The sequence below is a fragment of the Tupaia chinensis genome, unplaced genomic scaffold, assembly GCF_000334495.1.
Source record: "Tupaia chinensis unplaced genomic scaffold, TupChi_1.0 Scaffold000052_1, whole genome shotgun sequence".
Taxonomy (NCBI): Eukaryota; Metazoa; Chordata; class Mammalia; order Scandentia; family Tupaiidae; genus Tupaia; species Tupaia belangeri.
This window is the reverse complement of record NW_006159510.1, coordinates 2172028-2183706: the sequence shown is the minus strand read 5'-3', so window position 1 is coordinate 2183706 and position 11679 is coordinate 2172028.

Here is an 11679-nt window from a genome sequence, read left to right as displayed (position 1 = left end):
GAAATCAAGAAAAAAGAAAGTTCAGATTACTTTGAAAAATATGTCCAAAGATGGGATGGAAAATAGTCTAGTGTTTTATTTTAGATCCTAGAAGTAAAAGAATTTACAATGGCAAATTTTTAAGAAAGTCTAATTGTTTAATAGTAATCTGGTACTTTCTACCTACTGGACAATTGAATATTAATCTTCACTAATAGTACAGTAACTAAAACAGAAAATTGTTAAAATAGAACATAGATTCTGTATGTTGATGCTTGTGAAAGTAGAATTTTTTTTCTTTTTGAAATATACACTGAGAATTTATATTCCAAGACGATCAAAGGAAAAAAAAAAGTCCAAGAACATTTAAAAATCACTTTTAGTAGCATTTCGAATATACCTTGTTTTGGATTTCATTGATTTTTATTCTTTAAAACAGGCTTTCTTTTTAAAATTTATTTCCAAATATGACACTTGCATTGTTCAGCCACACCAAAGAATAGTACAATTTGTTGTCAACCATATCATCAATTCTGTTTTAATCTTCCCTGGGCATTGAAGTAAAACATGCTGAGCTGTAGATTTCCTTTGCTGTGGCAGGAGAAAATTTACTCAGCAATATTGCTCCTTTTCCTGTCGGTTTTTAGACCTACCTTCCCTCTGGGGTAAGCCCCTTCTGCAGTCCCGATGCAGCCATGTGCCTGGGGATGTGGAATGTTACAGTGTGTGCTCCATTGATTAACCATGAAAACAGTAATGGAACTGCCATTGATCCCTGAAATGGCTCCTCCAAAATCCTTTAGGATGTCCACGGGGTCACTACTCATGTTCCGTTGCAAGGATAAGCTTCAAGCTATCTGACTGCTTGCTAACTGCCACCTGCAATAAACTACTTACCTTTCCATTACCAGCTTAACAATTGCCTGCCAGAGTGGAGTGTATGAAAATAGATAAAGAAGCTCCCAAACTTCAAACTGCAGAAAGAATGGTTTGCACGACTGACTCAGAGAATTTTCATTGAAAATAACTGCCTTGCATGCAAGAAAGTATAAAGTGACTTCGCCTTTCACTTTGAATTTCCAAAATTTAACAGTTCTGACTACTTCTTACATCATTTTTAATTCCTCAAAGCATTCTATTTCTACTGTTTGCTAATTTCTCAAGGTTTTATATAAGGATGATTCCTAAAAATAAGAGAAATCATGATGATGCCACACATAAGAAATATTCAATGGTTTTGGAGAGTCACTAAACACAAAACTAAGTCAGTCGTCTCACCCACCCACCCATTCACCCAATCCACCTAGCAATATTTCATCCACATATCCATCCACCTACCCGTTCAACTGGGTATCCATCCATCCATTCATCTGATCATCCCAGCAAAGTTCTTGCCACAGAGTCACTTATAGACACTGTGATAAATATATAATTTTATTTTTCTATTGTTTCAATTATAATCATGGCAGTTAAGCAACCATAGTAAAACTTAAGCCTAGTCTAGGGAAATTCATAACATCATTAACACGTCAGTTCATTCTTCCACTCATTCATGTGCTTTCATCTTTCCTACAGGCATACAAGTTGGTTCCAACCACTGACCCCAGAGGATGTTCACATATTGGTGATGCTCAGTTTGGGAGGGTGGATTATGGATGCATTGCATTGCCCTGAGAAGAGAGTGAGCATGTTGAAAGGATTTATTTCAGAGAGAACAGACCTCGTATAGGGACACAGATGGGGCCATGGGCAGGAAGGACCTCTAGGGAATATAGCAGGGCCTGAGTCAAGAGTCAAAATTTATAGCAGGCTTATGTGGGCATGAAAAACTTGAAGAATCCTTGGAAGTGGTGTTTCAGGTCTGACTTTCTTATATCCCTCTTCAAGATTTGCTTGGAACCTGGAACCTGGAAAACAGCCTAAGCAATTCAAATGACTAAGGTGGACCCAAAGTACATCGATTTTCTACATCTTGAGTGGACTGGAAACATCTCTAATTCACAAGCAAGTAGAATTCTATTAGGTTCTGTGACTCTGTACTATCTGTCTTTGGGGACCAGGGTAAGTTGTTGAGGCTCAGGGTGGTTCCTTAAAGTGAGGTGGTTAAGGTGTTGGATTGCCACATGGCCAACAGTGGTTTGCGTTCTGGTCCTGGCAGCTTGTTTTCTCACTTACTTTCCCTCTCTCTTCTCTCTCTCTTACACTCTGTCCCTCTTTCCCTACTCCATGAACACACATGTCCTATAGCAAAATAAAATTAATTAATGAAATAAAATAAATAATTCTTTAAAAAAAAACCAAAAACCTGACATCATGCAGGATTTTCCACAAGGGCAGGGCAGGCCTGATGTCCCTGCCATGACATTTCATGCCACATTTCTGAACTTTGTGGCTACTTTCCAGTGAGATCACTGAAATAATCTTAAAAAAAAGGGGGGGGAGGATCATGATGACTCATATTTTAAGGTTAAAAACAGATAAGCCACCATATGGGAAAAAAAAATACCCATTACCATGTGTTCAAGCAATATATGTTGAATAAATTAATGTTGAAATAAATATGGTTTCTTTGGATTCAGTGAATACCTCATAGTCAATGGAATAATCCCATTTACAATTAAAAAACTGATTTCTCATACAAGCCAGAGTCTCATCTGGCACATCCCAAGCATTGCTGGTCAGTATTTGGAACCTGGGACCACACCCCCCCTTTAAATGTCCGGCAGCTGCTTCCTGAGACTTGCTGATCAGGAAGCCGAGTTCCAGGGCAGGCGAGTCCTACAGGGCTCATTTTGACCACCACAAGTTGCCTTTAGAATGTGGGATGCCACAGTCGCTGTCACTACTTCCTGGGCCATGCCTGTCGAGAAGCTGAGTTCTGGTGCAAGCATGAGTCTGGTTGGGCAAATTCCAACTTCTGCAGGTTTGCCTTTGAAACCTTGGACCCCTCAGGCCTACAGGCCCACAGACTCTGGGCTTCCTGAATCCTGCCCGATGGAAGGCTGAGTTCCTTTAGAAGCTCCATTGTTAGGCAGGAACCAACAACTACAGATTTGCCTTCAGAAGCTGTGACTCTCCAGGCCATCAGCTAGGACTTCATCCCCTTCATTAAGTTCCTCTACTAGGAACACACCTGGGACCTAGGGCTGATCTTCCCTCCTCTGACACTACAGTATCTACTCCAATAAATAAGAAGTGAATACTGCATCAGATGGCCAAAAACCAGTGTAGAAGCAGAAGAAATGTGACAACATAGGAAATAACTCTCCTCCCAGGGAAGACAGTAACTCCTCACCATCAATAGCACAAAAGAATTGACAAAAATGTCAGAAAAAGAATTCTGAACTTTCATTGTGACAAAATTCAATGAGATGCAAGAGAAAACAATCAGTTCCAGGAAATGAGAAAATCATTCCAGGACTTGAAAGAGGAATTTCATAAAGAGATAGGTACCTTAAAAAAGAATCAAACAGGACTTCTGGAAAAGAAGAATATAATACAAGAAATTAAAATTTCCCTTGAAAGCATTAATAGCAGATTGAACCATGCAGAAGAAAAAATTTCTGAACTTGAATACAAAGATTACAACATAGACAAAACCAACAAAATTAGTTTTAAAAAAAGAGGATAATATATGGGGTATTTCAGATGTCATTAAACATCCCAATATTCATATAATGAGTATTCTATAAGATGAAGAATCTGATAAAGGCATGGAAAATCTCGTCCTTGACATACTATCTGAAAAAATTCCAAATCTAGAGAAACATGGTAAAATTTGGACTCAAGAAATAAAAAGAAGGCCAATTAGAATCAACAAAAAAAGATCCTTCCAATGGCATAGTATAGGAGAAGATGGGTAATATGGAATAAGTGGGAGGGAGGGGATCAGGGAAAAAAATAAAGAAAACATTTAATACACACAAAAAAGTAGAGTTAACTGTTGATGATAATATACATGGTAATATCTTTGACTTGAATAATATGCACTGTATTCATGCTGAAAAAACCTACATTGCACACTGTAAGGATGTACAGTGATTAAATGTAAATTTAAAAAAGAAACAATGGTAGATGAAATCCTGTATTGTATAATAGAGATTATGTATTTTAAAAAGTGAATTTCAGGAAAACTAAATTATGTCCCCTATCAATAAAACAAAACCTCTCTGAAAATCAACACTTAGCTATGCCCTCCCTTAACAAATTAGATGGTAAAACAGAACTTGGGACCAACAGTTAGCATAATGACTATGTTGCTGAACTCCCATGTAGCCGATCACAGTTCGAGTCCCGGACCCGGTGGCTTAAACACACTGGGTGCGTGTGTGTGCATGCCCAAGATCCCAAGAGGAGAATAGAGAAGAAGAGATTGTAGTGTGGCCATCTCTTTGGGGGGTGATTTATCTCTTTCTATCTCTCTTTCTCTCTCTGTCTTTCTGGTAAGCACACACGCCCTATAGCTTTAAAAACCCCTCCAAAACAAAAAAAAAAAAAAAGAAAAAAAAAAAAAAAAAAAAAAAGAACTTTATATGCAATGAGTATTATTCTTATTTCTTCATTGCTATTTTATGAGGAGATAGTATTATCTAAGTTTTAAAATTATGTTTAAAGTATGACAATAACATCAGATCTAAATATTAACTATGAAGAGATTACTTCATTTTCTTTTAAAAGTATCTTGTACAAAGTCTCAACAAAGTTCATTAAAATGCATATAATGTAAAAGCTATGCACGAGTTTCAAAACTGTTTTGCAACACAATAAACTTGAACTTTAATTCCATTGTTCACAAACTTTTTGAAGACCCCTCACATATGACTAATTAAAGGTAGAGTTGGAAAGAAGCACAAACTCATTATCTATCCTCAAGCAATGACCTCTCAATTCATTTTAGACTAGTTGAAATATAGTAAGGTGACATTTTTCTTTATTTCTGAAAATGTAAGATGCATTTGATTCTCTTTTTTAAATTGGTAATTATTGTAAAATTGTTTCATGTAGAAATTATTATATCTGATAAGAGGCAGTCTATATTTGAAATGAAATGACCAAAAGTTTAGCTTTCCATTTCCTATCAGTAATGATTCTTCATTATTCAATTCGGCATAATCATTCAATATCAGTATTAGTAAAACATTATACCATAATAGACATAGAGTATATATACACAGAGAGGTGCACATGCACACATACACACACACATATATACTATTATTGGGATATAAGTCCTATACACACACACACACACACACACACACACACACACACAGAAATGCACAGTCACATGTACATATTAGTAAGATAGTATACACATTTATCTTTCTATGGGATATATTAAACATTTCCGAAACCAAGTCTTCCCCTGGATTATTAAAGCAGCCAGGACTGTGTGGCTTGTGTCTGGGTAGTGTACGTCACTTGGTTTTGTTTTTGCCAAACCTGTGCTTTCTTCAAGACTAAGGATTTAAAGGAACCAGCAGTTAGCGTAATGGCTATGTCTCTGGACTCCCACGTAGTCGACCGCGGTTCGCGTCCTAGACCCGGTGACTTAGAACTCATGCTAGGCGCATGTGCATGCGTGCCCAAGATCCAGAGAGGAGAATGGAGAAGGGAGTGCGGCGTGACCATCCCCCCTGGGGGGTGATTTCTCGCTTGCTGTCTCTATGTCTCTCTCTCTCCGTCCGTCGAGCGCACGCACCCTATAGAAAAACCTCTCCAAAAAAAAAAAAAAAAAAGACTAAGGATTTAAGACTGTCACTGTGGCATTTCCCGTGGAGCTGACGTTTAAATCCATACTCATCTTGAGAGATACTTACTATATTCAGGTGTCTGTCTTGGCTCAGATGCCAAATAATCCTCCTTTTTTTTTTTTAATTTTTTTGAGGTTTTTTTGTTTGTTTGTTTGTGGCTTTTTTTTTTTTTTTGCCATAGGGCACATGTGCTCGCCAGACAGACAGAGACAGAGAGACAGAAAGAGAGAAATCCCCCCCCAGGGGAGATGGACACGTGCAAACCCTTCTCCTCCATTCTCTTCGCAGGATCTTGGGCACGCATGCACATGCGCCTAGCATGAGTTCTAAGTCACCGGGTCTGGGACACGAACAATGGTCAATTACGTGAGAGTCCAGCGACATAGCCATTACACTAACTGCTGGTCCCCAAATAATCCTAATTTTGACCTGGGTTCCTTATACGCTTCAGGAATGCTACATTTTGAGCAGAGTGACTACCAATGGAGAGCAGCAGTGCTTGGTCCCCATTTGCTCAGTGAGTCACACTGTGGGGCACAGAGCTGGGGAAGGGGAGCAGCATCCAGTAGAACTGTACCTCACAGCCCACTGCCCAGGAAAGAGAGGTACAAAATAGCAGAGAAGGCCCACGTTGCACATGTAAACAACATGAGGAGATTACTAATGAAACACTAAGAAACTACAAAGAATAAAGTGTTCACAAATCAGATCTGGAAATACATGGGAGAGTACCAGGTGAAAATATAAAAACTTGTGACAGGTTAATTAGGAAAACTTCCTAAAAAAGCAACATGATTCTTTTGCAGTGTTCTTAGTTGTAAGAAAACTGACAAAAAAAGTTTTTAAAATTCTTTTCATAATTAAATGTTAAAAAGAATTTTCTCCCTTAATACTTCAAGTATATATTTGCAAAACAAAAATAATAGAGATTTATTCTACTATGTGTACATTATAAGGATTATTTATTTAATGAGATAATTTTTAGAAAAAAATTAAGTTGACTTAGATTATGTATAAAAGTTTAAAAATTTTTTTAAAAGTTATTTAAAATACAATTTTAATTTTTATCAAACTTTGAAGACATTGAATATTCTCATTATTAAAGTGCTTTCCTAATGACATCAGTTTTAAATGCGGTGTGGTAATGATTTATATAATTTGAAGTGGTTATTTTCCATACTTCATTACTTTCCCCCAAATGATCATTGATTTGATAATTACTTGATATTTTAAAGCCTGAAGACATAATGTCCTTGAAAATGTTTTAAATGGCTTGTTCTAAGCAAAAATAAATCACATGAACTTAGAGATGATTTATTTTTTACAACGAAGATAAAGATCATTTTATTTTATCTTAATTAAGACTGTTTACAACATATCTCATTGAAGTAATCAACATATAGCATGTTAACAGACCGTAAAGGAAGGCATTTCTCTCTACAGTATACAAATATTATTGTACATTATTGTACATTATGATCCAGAATTATCTGTAGACAACATTTGTTTTACCAACTGGTTTTCCTCTGGGTTCTCCTACTCTAATGTATACATTTTGTCTATTTAAAGTAAACTGACCTTTACATTTTAAAAATTTGATTAATCTTTTGTATTTGATTGATGTTTTTGTTGCTCACTTACATGTAAGTCTTGTCCTTTAGACATACCAAAGAGTTTTATCAAGCTATAGTTAATTTCATATATTTTCATATAAACTAAGAAGCTTACTACATGAAATACCTTAGTAGGTGTTATAGAATATAAAAGGTTTTTCCTGTGACAATCTAAAATTTTTGATAAGGTAACTAGGAAGAATAAATTTTATGCAGAGAATTTTTTATAGTTATAGTTTGAATTTATTTATAATTAGTACTAGCAAGGTCTCATAGTTTACAATTAGTTAATATTCCTGGGGCTTTTCTTAGGAAAACACTGGTATGAAATCCATATGTATTATTAGTAAAGTATGTGTTCCTATTTTAGAACTGTATGAGGGTACTTCAAAAAGTTAGTGGAAAATGGTATTTAATATCTTACTGCCCTTCATTCCTGTTTCTGCCTTTGCCTGTCCACGGTGCTTCTCTTCTTGGTATTTATTTATTTATCTATTTCTTTTGAGATAAAGAAAGATAAAGGGAGAAAGAGATAGAGACAGCACCCGAACAAAATTTTGATGCAACCACCACCCCAGCTTCAGCCAGCCTAGGATCATGGGCACATGTGTGTCCAGAACACTCAGAGGGTCTTCAGATGTGAACTCAAAATTCTACTAATCAGGCTGGTTGGTAAAATGTTCAACAAATTGAACATTAGTTGAATTAATTGCATTTTTAAAACTGGAAAATCAAGCATACAAGGTGGATAGTGAATCCTAGCTTTTTGCCTCTATGTCTAATCATATAATACAGTGTAATGTAATACCAGATTCCTGCAGCTCATTTGTTTTCTTTTTCTTTCTTTCTTTTTTTTTTTTTTGTTGTTGTTAATTTTTGCTACAAGACAAATGTGATCACTGGAGAAAGAGAGAGAGAGAGAGAGAGAGAAAGCACTCCCTATCCCAGGGGAATGGCCATGCCACAATCTCTTCTCCATTCTCTTCTTGAAATAATGGGTACACATGCACACATGGACACATGCCTGGTTTATTCTTTTTGGAGAGTTTTTTTTTTTTTTCTATAGGGCACATGTGCTCGCCAGAGAGACAGAAAAATAGAAAGCGAGAAATCCCCCCCCCCCCAGGGGGAATGGCAATGCCACATTCCCCTCTCCTCCATTCTCCTCTTTGGATCTTGGGCACGCACGCACATGCACCTGGCGTGAGTTTAAGCCACCAGGTCCAGTCCAGGACCCAAACCCCAGTCGACGACGTGGGAATCCAGCAACATAGCCATTACGCAAACTGCTGGTCCCGACACCTGGTGTATTCTTGAAGCTGCCAGGTCCAGGACTCAAACTGTGTAGTTGGCCATGTTGGATGCAACCACCTTAACAACCATCCCACTGGCTTGCCTGATCATTTTGTTTTCCCCTAACATTCTTTTTGGTAAAATTAAATGGAAGCAGGAATATAGAGTAGGTTTAGTAGTGTGGTTAATCTCCTCATTTCTTCTTCTTTCTTTCTTTTTTTTTTCTTGGAGAGGTTTTTGCTATACGGCAAGTGCGCTTGCCAGAAAGAAAGAGAGAGACAGAGAGACAGAAAGTGAGAAATCACCCCCCAGGGGGATGACCATCCCACAATCCTTTCTCCTCCATTCTCCTCTAGGGATCTTGAACACGCATGCACACGCTCCCAGTGTGAATTTAAGCCACAGGATGCAGGACTCGAACTGCAGTCCTCTACATGGGAGTCCAGCGACATAGTCATTAGCCAACTGCTGGTCCCACTAATCTCCCTATTTTTTGAAAAACTGCTTTCACTTCACTTCCTCACTTTGAAATTCGTATTAATCCATATTCACTGTTTTCAACCCTTGAATCATGAGAACAACTACTGACCATTTTACATTTCATAATGCAGTGCCGTTCTGTTTCAATGAATAGTAATAGATAAATATAGACGCTAAACATCAAAAATAGATTTAGCCTGAAAAGAAAACTGAGTGAGAATGAGACCCATTATTCTCCAGCCTACCAAACTTGATCCCTGTCCTAAACATTCTGCTTATGATGCGAATTAAACTTACTTTGCACAATAAGTGAGAATGATAAAATCTGATTTATTTGGCTACTCTAAACCTCAAAATTAATAAACTCCTTATTCTTCTAAGTGATTAATTTATAAATTAATTATCAATTGTATGTAATTAAAAATTTATGGTGGAATAGGACATTATACAAATGTTTTTAACCAATTTTAAAAAGGATAAATTCAAGGAAAATAATAAAAATTTTACTGTGATAAAACAAATACAAGCTTATTAGAGAAATAAAATCTTTTTGTTTTGTTTTTTGGAGAGATTTTTGCTATAGGGCTTGTGCACTCACCTGAGAGACAGAGAGACAGAAAATGAAGAATAACCCCCCACCCCCTCCGCAGGAGGCTAGCCATGCTGCAATCCCTTCTCCTCCATTCTCTTCTAGGGACTTTGGGCATACACACACATGTGCCCAGTGTGATTGAAGCTACCAGGTTTGGGACTCTAGCCAGGGTCAACTGTGTGGGAGTCCAGTGACATATTCATTACATCATCTGCTGGTCCCAAAATAAAGCCTTATTAAATAAGAGAGCATGGGAGTTGACAAATAACTTTAATAGAGCATTTTGACTCTGTATTTTGAGTTGAAAATAATATGTATTAATTATTTTTTTAGTTCCTACAACTTCATGCTATTATTTCACATTATTTCTCAAGACAATGTACATTTTACCATTGAGAACACACATATGTGCACTGACATATTGCAAATATATACACTATTCACACAAAGAATGTATGAATATACAAGCCTACGTTTGCCATATTTTCATTTCTTCCTTATTTATTGAGTGCTTTGCATATTTATCATTTATTAAATAATGCTACTTAAGATCAATGAATGTTTGATATATTTATCCCATCAACCAGTTTTAAACTGCTTCCTTATAATTTTTTCCTCTATATTAATTACAATGCCTTTCACATCATATGTGCTCAACATATATTTAGTGACTAACACACAGAATAATATTTCTGAATACACAAGTTTTTTTTGAAAAGTTTAAAAATTATTTAAATCTATTTTTACTGTAATTTCTGACTTATATATAATTGTTGTACATATTTGTAGTAATAATTCCCAAATGCATAATCTGATAAGGCATGTGAAACTCTAAGAGAGTCCAGATTAAGGACAAGTATACCAAGAAAAGCCAAGAATCAGAGTGATTGAAAATAGTTACAAGCTATGCCTACTTTCACATAGTAAAACAGTAGGTAATAAGATATTCTGAATTTTATAAGGCAGCAAATTCTCTTTATTAAATTCATAATTTCGCTCTTAGAGCTTAATCCTTTCAACCTAAAGTGTTAGCTGTGTTAAAAGTAAAGCAAAACAAAACAATAATAAATAAATAAATAAATAAATAAATAAATTAAGCCACTGAAACTGGTAGGAAGTGGATTCTAACAAGAAAGTGATGACTGGAGAAATGAGAGATGTCATTATACCAGCAAGAAATAAAACCAGATGTATAAACTTTCATTCACCTTATCTATGCACCTTATATTGAATTTTCACATTACTACACTTAACTATGTTTTTCATGATAGTTATGCTGAGGTTTCAAATACAGTGTCAGTTATCTTTGAGGAAAACAATGTAAGTCATGATTAAGCCATGCTGTTAAGTCCTGAGTCACCAGTCTGTTCAAATAATTAAAAGGTGGCATATGAGGGTGGGGGGAGGGAGGGACAACTAAAAATCAAGAGACCTGGGGTCTTATTTATTGAAGAATGCTGGAAAAATCAACCAGTTTCTCTGGTTGTAAAAGTATTCCATTGGAGAAATAGCAAGAAGAACTAGATTTGAGCTCTTACTCCCGTGTTCACAGACTCAGGAAATTTTATGTAAAATTATTTTAACTTTTTTATTTTTTATTACTATTATTATTATTTTTTGCCAGAGGATGTTGCTTGCCACAGAGAGGGAGAAAGAGAAAGAGAAAGAGAGGAGAAAGAGAAAGAGAGAGAGAGAGAGAGAGAAGGAAAGTGAGAAAGCACCTCCCATGGGTCATGGTCATGCAACAATCTTTTCCTCTCCATTTCTTCTTCCTTTCAGGATTTTGGGCATGTTCATGTATGTACCTGCCATGTTTTTAAAGCGACTGGGCCTGGGACTCAAACCATGCAGTTGGCTATGTGGGATCTCACCACCTTCTCCTCCAGGCCATAAGTCGTCCTTATGTAAAATTGTATATACATGTATGCCTGTAATTTTTTTTTCTGGAAAGATTGTCATAGCTTACACA